General features: G+C 45.6%; 1 long non-coding RNA gene across 1 annotated transcript in view; it reads left to right on the top strand.

The window, feature by feature from the left end:
* Positions 1-9,846, top strand: part of LOC105854513 — a 22,353-nt gene extending 12,507 nt beyond the window's left edge. Inside the window, exon 3 of the long non-coding RNA XR_001146170.1 lies at positions 9,780-9,846. This is a non-coding gene — a long non-coding RNA (uncharacterized LOC105854513). The remainder of the gene's footprint in view (positions 1-9,779) is intronic.
* Positions 9,847-10,397: the final 551 nt, after the last annotated feature.

Raw genomic sequence — 10,397 nt, 5'->3', positions numbered from 1 at the left:
AAAATAAGTATGGAATCATCTATTCAATGTCTGCTTTCTGAGCTGACTGTAAGCTCCCTGAGGCCAGAGCCCTAAAGTGTGGCACTCACTGAACCCCCACCACGAGGGCTGTACCTGCTACGTGGTCAGAGCTTATCAAAAGAACAACGAAGACATTTCCTGACACAGAGATCCACTTGCACTCGATTGCACAGAAGTGTCACACCCCTTTCCAAGACTGTTGATGTCTTAGCTATTTGTCTCGTTGTGTGTTGTTGCCTGTCTTTTGTTAATGGCTTGTTGTTTATCAAAGACATTTTACGTTTTGGTGAAATCAGCTTCCAAGGCCATCACAGTGACACTTTGTGTGCATGTAAATCCTTCCACGCTGTAGGTTCCAGGAGTATACCAATAGTATTTATTTTACTATAACCTGTTTGGGACTGTTCACTGTACTTCGATGATCCCTCTTGCTCCTTATAATTTCTCTGACATATATATTGTTGTTTCTAGTTCACATATAAACTGAAACTCAAAGGAATTTAGCAATTGACCCAATGCCTCATTTGTAATAAGCAAGATGAAAACATTTCATTTATCTGGCTCCCAAGACCCTTTTTAGCCCAGTGACCATTTGAGGGAAACTCCTCCAAGGAATCTAGGGTCTCCTCAGAGTCCTCTGCATATCAGCCACGGGGGAATCACGACCTAGTGAGGCTTTCTGTTAGGAGCAGATCCACTGTGCCCTAAAGCAGGGGGGAGAGGGGAGAAGGAGGGGGAGGGGGAGGGCCCCTCAACCCCACCTCCACCACTGAGCCACAGGCAGGGTCCAGTGCCAGGAGACTTCTCCATTGCCAGGAGACTTCTCCATTGCCAGGAGACTTCTCCATTGCTTATCTGCAGATATCATGTGCAGCATCTTATTTTGCTTGCTTATTCACTTATTTGCAGAGTTCTCAGGTGCTGCAGTGCTCTCTCCACATGCTGCAGCCTGTACCCTTCTTACCCACCAGGAGTACTTCCATCAGCAAACTGAAGCTTTCTCTGCAACAGTAGGTATGGCAGGCTCCCTATTTCTCTCCCACATCCTGACTTCTGCTGGCATCAAAGGCATGACTTACACTCAGGCTCTTGTCCACGTGGCCAGCTAGTATAGCGAGATGCTACTAGAGGTGGTCTAGCTATTCTTCCTGCTCCTCTTAAGATAAGGCCCTTCCACCCTCCCTCATGGCACCACCCGTTAAAGCACAGGGCTACAAAGCTAAAGCCATTTCAGTGCCTGCCTAGAGGTGACCCACATGGCGCAGCACACTTCTCCTCACCCGCCCGCTGCTCCCCTCAGCAGTGTACTTCTGCTCCCCACTCTATCTCTGGTGAATCCTCTCACCGCCCCTGTACCTCTGGCCTATACCCCAGTTCTGCGTACATAAATAAGTAAATTTTAAAAAAGAAAGAAAGACAGGGCCTTTCCAAAGGTTAGCCTCCTTGGTTTTACTCCAAGATTCTACTGTGAAATAGGAGCAAAGGTGGAGAACTCCCAGTGAGGATAAACACAACCAATTGGATGGGGGTAGGGGGCAGGGAAAAGAGGGAGACCAAGACCCAGCAGCCCTTCAGAGCCAGACTAGGGGAGGAGCGCCCTGCTGGCAGCCGCCTGTGCTCACAATTCTACATCCTCGGCCCAGGGCCCAGCACACCATCTTCCTCTCTACACCTAGGCCAAGTGGAATCATGGTGGGGAACATAGACACTAGCCGCAGAAAAGCACCAAGCAAGTTGCCTTCGATGTTTTAGCTTCGAAGATTTAACTAAGAGTATTGGGGATAATGTGGCGTCTGACTCTAGGAAACTGTGAGGGGAGAGTACAGAGTAGACTGGAGGTGAATGTGAGGGCAGGGAGATGGGGACCTGGTCAGGAAGGAGAATGAAATGCAGGAGATAGAGGCCCAGCTGGCATGCACTGAGCCACCACACTGCTTGCCTGCAATTTAACTCCGAGTCACTTCCTCCATGGGCGCTGAGAGGTGACATCTTCTCCATACCTTAGAGAATAAAAACAAGTGGGACTGTTGGGCCCTCCCAGGTGGTACAATGGGTTAGATAGAGCACAGCCCTGCAAGGGAGCCACAGCTACTTCAGTGTGAGTTCAATCCCCAGCCGTGGAGGTGGAGGTGAGCCACAGGGCAGGTGGAGGTGAGCCACAGGACGCAGCAGACCTCTCCTGACCCGCCTGCTACAGCCCTCAGCAGTGTTCTTCATCAGTCAGCCTGTTCTGCTCCCCACTCTGTCTCTGGTGATTCTCTCACCGCCCTGCTCCTCTGGCCTGTACCCCAGTTCTGTATGCATAAATAAATAAGTCTTTTAAAAATGTGGAACTGTTTTCGGGGGTGGCTTGTTTTTATTTATGGAGTCAAATTGGTGGTTACATCTTTCTTTGTGAACTCAATCAGCTAGAAAGTAAATTGTTTTATTTTAAAAGGAGTTAGAATAAAATCAATTCACACTTCTCTAATGAAGTGTGGGTTGTTCAATTTTAAAAACCTAGTTGCCAAGGTCATTTTTATTCCATTTTGTGTGGGATGCCTACAGTCTATTTTGTTTATTTATAAACTGTCTTTTTTTTTTTACATGTACTTTTGATGCAGAAGAGCAAAGAGAGTTAAGCTCTGTGTTTCCTTGCCTGGAGGGAGGAAGGGAGAGGGTCAGAAAATGACTTAGAGGATGTTGTCATGTCTGACTTTCTCAGCGATGCAACGGCTTTACAGGCAATATAATTTAGCAAGTCTTTAGATGGAAGAAGCAACAAAGCAAAGGGAAAAGACAGCATGATTTAAAGTAAAGAACATACCCTAAAATCAAATCTGTGGTAAAAGCCTCATAAACAGCAGCTATTATGAGCAAGTGACTTAACTCCTCTGATCCCTGGCTTCCTTCCCTATAAAATGGGGCAAGTTTCCTCCACCTGCTCTTTTGCTTCACTATAGTTCTGAGGCTCCCACAATGTAGGTGCTTTGTAAACTTGAAACACAGAAAAAATTTTATTATGATAGAGAAGCAGATGGGAGAGAAGAGGTGATTCAGGCCTGGAAGACTCAGGGAGGCCAAGAAAACGAATGCTTGCGTTTCATGTTACAAATAGAAGAGGTGCTCTTATATGTTTGCACTGGCCTTGAAAACACAGTCATTTCCTTTCCTAGGCCAGAAAAATAAGCTCTCACTGTCCTCCACCAATAACCGCTCAGAAGGCTGCAAGATGGAAAAGACAGCTAAGAGAAACCAGCTCCTCTGCCCTTCACAGAGGCAAGAGGTCATGAGCCTCCCCTATGAGGTCTTCATTTGTGTCTTCAGTCTTTCCCATCTCTGGACACTGTTACTGCATCCCGCCCTGAGATAAATCAGGAAGCCCCAGGAGCCACAGACCAAAGGTCTACAAAAAGTTATTCAGTCTTACTCTTAAAATGGGGATAATGGGCCCTCCTTGGCGGTGCAGCAGGTTGGGGGGAAAAAAAAAAGCACCGCACTAAGAACTGAAGCTTCAGCATGAGTTCAATCCCCACCTGCCCCAGAGGTGATCCACAGGTCTATTCTGGCAGACCTCTCCAGACCGCCCGCTGCTCCCCTCAGCAGTGTACTTCATCAGTCAGCCTGTTCTGCTCCCCACTCTGTCTCTGATGAATCCTCTCACCGCCCCTGTCTCTGGCCTGTACCCCAGTTCTGTATGCATAAATAAATCTTTTAAAATAAATAAATAATGGGGATAATGATGTATCTGCCCTGGTGGGGTGGTGGAGATTAAATAGGATACTCGTGCATGTTAAGTATCTGACTCACAGAGGTTATCAAAAACAGCTCCCTCTGCCTCCATAAGTCCTTGGGGGCCAGGTCACAGCTCAGACCCCTCCCAGTGGACACAGGGAAGACACCCCAGTGCAGCCTCCTGGAGAGCGAAGGGGAACAGCTCCTTATGTGTTCTTCCAGGGACACACTGTGTCCATTTAGACAAATGGAGCACAATAACAGTAAACTGTAATTGAGATGATTGTTCCATAGCAACCCATAAGAATTTTCTTGCTTGGACTTCCCTGGTGGCACAATTGGTTAGAGCCCAGCACCACTAAGCTAACCCAGCTGCTTCAGCATGATTTTGATACCCAAGCAGGCAGCTGACCCACATGGTGCAGCAGGCCTCTCCTGTCTCTCCCTCTGCTCCCTCAGCAGTGTTTTTCAGTCAGTCAGCCTGTTCTGCTCCCCACTCTGTCTCTGGTGAGTCCTCTCACTGCCTCTGCACTTTTGGCCTTTTGTACCCCAGTTCTGTATGCATAGATAAATAAATCTTTTTAAAAAATTCTTACTTTATTATTGAGCTAAGTAATTTTCCACTGGATGGCTCTCATAACTTAATCAGTTCCTTTTTGAGAGATCCAAGATGTTCATAATCTTTTGAAATTATAAATATTGCTGCATTGAACCACCTTGTACATGTGTCATTTCCACATGTGAGGGTTTAACTGTGGAATCACTTCCTAGGAGTAGAATTGGGTAAATATTGTATGAATTTGTTGTTTTGCTAGATATAACCAAACTACAGGCAAAAGGAAATTCTTGCCTAAAAAAGGAGAATATCTTCAAAAGGCTTGCTCAGAAAGAGGAAAAAAAAGATAACTCAGAATGTTTTTCCAACTATGTATTGACACTACTGTTAAGGGGTTGATAAGAAAATACTATTTTTTTAGTCATCTTCCATAAAAAATATTAAGTATTGCTTAGTGAAATAAACCAGAAAGAAAAGGAAAAATACCTGATGGTTTCACTCATGGCAGCAGTATAAAGGACCGGGGGGGGGGGATAATAATAATGAACAACTATATACCAGAGACATTTTTCCAGGGTGGAGGGGAAATGGGATCAAAAATGGGGGGGGGGGAGTGGGAGGGGAGTGTAATGGACTATGGTGATAGAATGCGGTGATTTGATGGTGGGAAGCCCATGGGGATTACAACTGAGATGGAAAAAGGCACAAAATGATGTAAAAATAAACTATTAAAAAAACAAAGAAAAAATATATTAAGTGTTGGAAAGAAGCTTAGTTGATTATAGGTTTTTATTTATTCAACACAAAGTCATTTTTGAGATCATAGAGATGAGTGAAATAGGCTATCAATTTTAAAACTAGAATCTAGAAAGCGAGCGAAATAAATCCATGCTACATGTTCACAATTTAAAATCAGAGCAGATACATAAATTTGCTATGCATGTTAATTAAAATGTCACATTTGCTTACTTTGGGGTGGAATTACATACATATACATGCTGATGATTAGAAGACAAGAGGAAGTTAAAGTTTTAAATCTTGTTTTTTAATTTTTTTTAGAATTTATTTATCTATGCTTACAAGAACTGGGGTATAGCCAGAGGTGCAAGATGTTAGAGGATTCACCAGAGACAGAGTGGGGAGCCGACCAGGCAAACCCACTGAAATACATTGCCGAACAGCAGGTGAAACAAGAGAGGTCTGCTGTGCCATGTGGGTCAGCTCCCTGGCAGGGGGATCAAACTCGTGCTGCAGTGGCTGTGGACAGCTTCATAGTTCTGCGCTTTAACCCTTTGCACCACCAGGAAGGCCTCCTCTTCTTGTTTTTGTTTTGTTGAAAAGGAAAAAAGTGGGCCCTCCCTGGTGGCGCATCGGGTTAAAGCACAGCACTAAGAAGCTAAAGCTACTGAAGCATGAGTTCGATCCCTGCCCACCAGGAGGTGGCGCACATGGCGCGGCAGACCTCTCCTGACCCGCCCGCTGCTCCCCTCAGCAGTGTATTTCGTCGATCTGCTAGTCCTGCTCCCCACTCTGTCTCTGGTGAATCCTCTCACCACCCCTGCACCTCTGGCCTATACCCTAGTTCTGTATGCATAAATAAATAAATCTTTTTTAAAAAGGAAGAAATTATATATAAATTAACAATGTCACTAAAAATCCACTCTCTAGAAAGAGTTCAGCTTGGGGAATATAATAAAAAGGCATAGAAAACAAAAGCCACAGAATTGGTGGAAAAACTTAATAAGAACTATCAGTCTTATTAAAATATCTAGATGCAAAATCTAGCTGACAACCTCCACCTGCATCTGCAGCAGAATCACCTGGGAAGGAATGCGGGGTTGGTAGCCTCAAGTCCAGGTTCCAGGTCTTGCTCTGTCAATACATCTGGCTGAACTTGGACCCTTCACAGCTCTCTGGCCTCAACTTAGTCACTTGCTTCACTTTTAATCAAATACAACTGTCTGATATACTTATCTCACATGTTACGATGACTAACAAATACAGTCATAGAAAATGTTTTGAAGCTGTACAAACTCCCAATGAATACAAATTAGTTTTTCCTCCGTTGATTGTTGATTCTTCCGGTTGGCATGTTACACAGCACCCAGTATTTAAATGTGAGAATTGATGGATTAGAGTTCATTAAATATAAACACTGTCCAACATTGGCAACTGAGTATGGCATGTCATCCACAAAATACTCTCACCTAGTTATCCCTGTTGAACTTCGCTGTTCCACCACTCTTCCTTTATGGCCAACATCATAGCAATGACCTAGTATAACCACTAGATGGCACCAGTTACAAGGACGCTTAGGCCCTTTCAGAAATTAAACATTTTCCCTTAAGCTCCTTAAGCTTTTTCAGGTGTTTGTTTTGTAACTTTAGGAAAAATCATTATCATAAATACCATATGCTCACTGTGAAAATATATTAACCAGTACATGAAATAGTGGGAAAGTTCCCAGTTTCTATTAAGTCTCACAGCAGTTTCCCAACCCTGATTTGAATACAATAGTGTATATCCCAGATTAACCCTGTTAGGCAAGAAAGTTGTGCTGCTGCGTAGCTGAAATCACAATGAGGTTTCAAGGCCACCCCAGAAGGAGTATGACCACACCAAAACAAAACCACCGTTCCCACGTCCACACCACCTCAACCCTAGACCACATATCTCCACATTGACTCCACCCTAGCAGATTTTAGTACTCCAGCCCTTTATAGGTTACCAATTCCTTACAAACTCCTCAAGTTTCTCTGCGGGAACAGCATTAACAGACTAAGTTGGTTGGACATTTGGGGTGGTAGTAATCAGTACCTGAACCAACACTTCAAAAGCATATTAAAAAATCTTATAGTCAGGGCCCTCCCTGGTGGCACAGGAGGTTAAAGTACAGCACTGCAAGAGAGCAGAGAGGCAGCCAGTTCAGTGCAAGTTCGATCCCCCACCCTGGAAGTGATGACCACATGGCACAGCAGACCTCCCCTGCTAGCCCTTGTCTATCTACCTGTTCTGCCCCCACTCTGTCTCTGGTGAATCCTCTCACAGCCCCTACACCTCTGGCCTGTACTCCAGCTCTCTATGCATAAATAAATAAATCTTTTTTAAAATCTTATAGTCAAATATATTAAATAACAGCTTTTCCTCTCATCACACATTTTTCTCTTTTTAAAAAAATTATTTTATTTATTTATGCATGTAAGAACTGAGGTACAGGTCAGTGTGTGTGTGTGGGGGGGGGGTGTATGAAAGGCTTCACCAGAGATAGAATAGGGAGCAGAACAAGCAGCCTGATTGAAATACACTGCTGAGGGGAGCAGCGGGTAAGACAGGAGAGGTCTGCTGTACCTTCACCTCCCTGTAAAGGGATTGAACTCATGCCTCACTGGCTGACAATAGCTTGATAGCGATAATGTTAAGGGGAAGGAGGTCCTAAAGGATCTTTGCAGAGACTTGTGGACTCCACCCCTACTCTGGCTTTCTGGACTCTACCCCCCTACTCCAGTGATTGGAAACTACAACTCCCAGCAGTACCAGGGAGAGAACTGAGAGAACCCAAGAGCAGAGCTAAGCAGGCAGAGCTAAGCAGGCATTCTGGGACATTGGGGGATAAATAGGGTGCCTTTGCATCTCTTGCTGTCGCTCGGGATCTGGCTCTGGGGACTGCATGACAGCAGTTTTCAGTCAGCTGAGCTGGTAAGGTATTCCAGTTACTTTGTATCTCTCTCTTTCCCTGGGTTGTTTCCTGTTCTTTTCCCCTTTTGTAAATAAACCCATTTTGACCCTTTTGTGTGTGTCTGCAATACAAGGGAATTTTAAGCGCACAGGTGAGGCCCCATAGACAAGTGGCCCAGTTCACACTGGGGTGCCCTGTAACCGTAAGAAACACAAGTGTGTGCCCTTCCTGAAACCAGAGTACCTGCACCTTGCTCTTGTGAAGGAGAAAGAAGAAACTGGCTTCAGAATCCACCTGTGCCCGGCCTCTGAGTAGCAGCTAAAGTCACTGTATCGTGAGTCATCCCTGTTTCTCAAAATAATCCTTTCCAGGCCAGCAGACACATGAAATTCCCAATCAGGACATAAAGAAAGCCCTTAATCCAGAATGCAGTCTATAATCACAATACCAATCTCTGAGTTACCAAATGAGTGTGGTCAAGGAAAATGTCTTCATTGACCAAGAGGAGTTAGAAGGCAAGGAGATGGGGGGGGGTGGAGGAGGGAGGGAGACCCACTGCAGGAAAGGAGAATACAACCTGGAAATCAGTGGAAACTAAGGGCGGGGTTTCTGCTTTGCAATTCACTCTTTCAGCAATATGGTTCTCATTCTCCACACCTGGGAGTACTCGAGAGAGCAATACACAGTCCTGCCGTCTGACCTAACTGCCTATGCACAGGTAGGCGGGTGATGATTACTGAGAACCCCACACAGACCTAAGCATTTTGTGCACCGTATGTCTCATTTGAGCCTCACCTGAACCCCACAAATTGAGTGACATAATTCCTATTTTATTTTTAAAGATTTATTTAATTGTGCATACAGAACTGGAGTACAGGCCAGAGATGCCAGGGGCGGTGAGAGGATTCACCAAAAACAGAGTGGGGAGCAGAACAGGCAGATCGAGGAAGTACACTGCTGAGGGGAGCAGCGGGCGGGTCAGGAGAGGTCTGCCGCGACATAATTCCTGTTTTATGAAGAAGCGGAGGCTTTTTAAAGCTATCCAAGGTTACTGTCTTCCTACAGGACAGAAAATTTGAATGTGACCTGTTTAGCAATCAGCTGGGTGGAGCAGGAATTTAATCTAAACATCCCAAGCTTCTATATACCCTATGATATGTGAAGATGCAGTGTCTCCCATATTCTGGAGCTAATGTTACGAGTCCTGGAATACCTCCTATTTAACCCTCCGGGTCGTTTCCTCTTCTAGAGAAAAAAAAAAAATCCCATAATTGCCAGCCTCGGTAAGTAAAGTGGCAGCTGTTCCAAGATGGCCACTGCCGCTTTTTCTGGGGTCGGAGCAATTTCGCTGGGCGGGTGCGCTCAGGTACTGCACCAGGTACCGACCAGAATGCCCACCTGAGTCTCCCGGCTCCTGAGCTATTGGCCAAGCAGCATTACAGGCCGCCTAATCCAAGCCGGACTAGAGCAGAGAACCCAGGCAGAGGTAGCGGAGCAAAGCCGGTAACCTAGGGCAGTGAGTCTGGGCGAAAGGGCAGTGAAGGAACTGGATTCTCCGCACCGCTCCCGGGAAGCTCTACTGAGCTTGTTTGTAAACGCCGCAGTCTCCGCCTCCAAAGGCTCCCAGCAACCAATACTCCGCGGGGAAGCAGTGACGTCACTGTTGCCGGGCAGACTGGGGCGCCTCGGGTTCTTGCCGCAAGCACCTCCAGGTCCTGCGGGCAATTTGGCGAGAAAGTGAAGGTGCCAGAGAAATGGAAAGGAACCGGGAGCAGGTGGGGGATGGGAGAGTGACATTTGATACTCTTGCAGGATCCTGCCGCAAGGAAAAAACCTTAGGATTACCTCGCCTGACCTCTCACTCAATGTTATCGTGAACGTGGAGAGGAGGAAGCTACTCTTCCCGCCCGGATTGGACAGTTCTGGCGACGGAAGTGTCTTCTTCACATCTCACTGCCATCTGCTTAACTCTTGTACCCCATGAAGAGCTGCAGAACAGCTTAATGCCTCTTCCTTATAACATTTTGGTCAAAATCAGCATAAATTCATTCCCACTTCTGGAGAAAAGGAAAGCAAACTTAAGAGCCTGATTTGTAACCAGCTGAATGTTTTGTTTTGTTTTGTTTTCACGAAAGGTGAAAATATTGGTGCCTTACTTCCAAAGTAGTAACAAGGAAGACACATGGGAGGCGCACAGTTGGGCAGAGGATACAATTTAAACCTTTGACAGAACAGCTGTGGTTTTGTTTTAGGACACCAAATCTGTTTCAGGACAAAATCTGTTACAGGACAGGGAGAGAGGGACACCCCTGAAGTCCCAAACCTGCCTGCTCTAAGTGGGTTCTGCCATCCGCTGCGTCACATCAAAACATATAAAACTTTAATGAAAAGGGACTTTAATACAGTGAATATACAATACGGAACACAAAG

This window comes from Condylura cristata, unplaced genomic scaffold (assembly GCF_000260355.1).
Source record: "Condylura cristata isolate star-nosed mole 26May11 unplaced genomic scaffold, ConCri1.0 scaffold00046, whole genome shotgun sequence".
NCBI classification, from domain to species: domain Eukaryota; kingdom Metazoa; phylum Chordata; class Mammalia; order Eulipotyphla; family Talpidae; genus Condylura; species Condylura cristata.
Note: the sequence above shows the minus strand (reverse complement) of the source record. Positions and strands in the feature narration are given on the sequence as shown.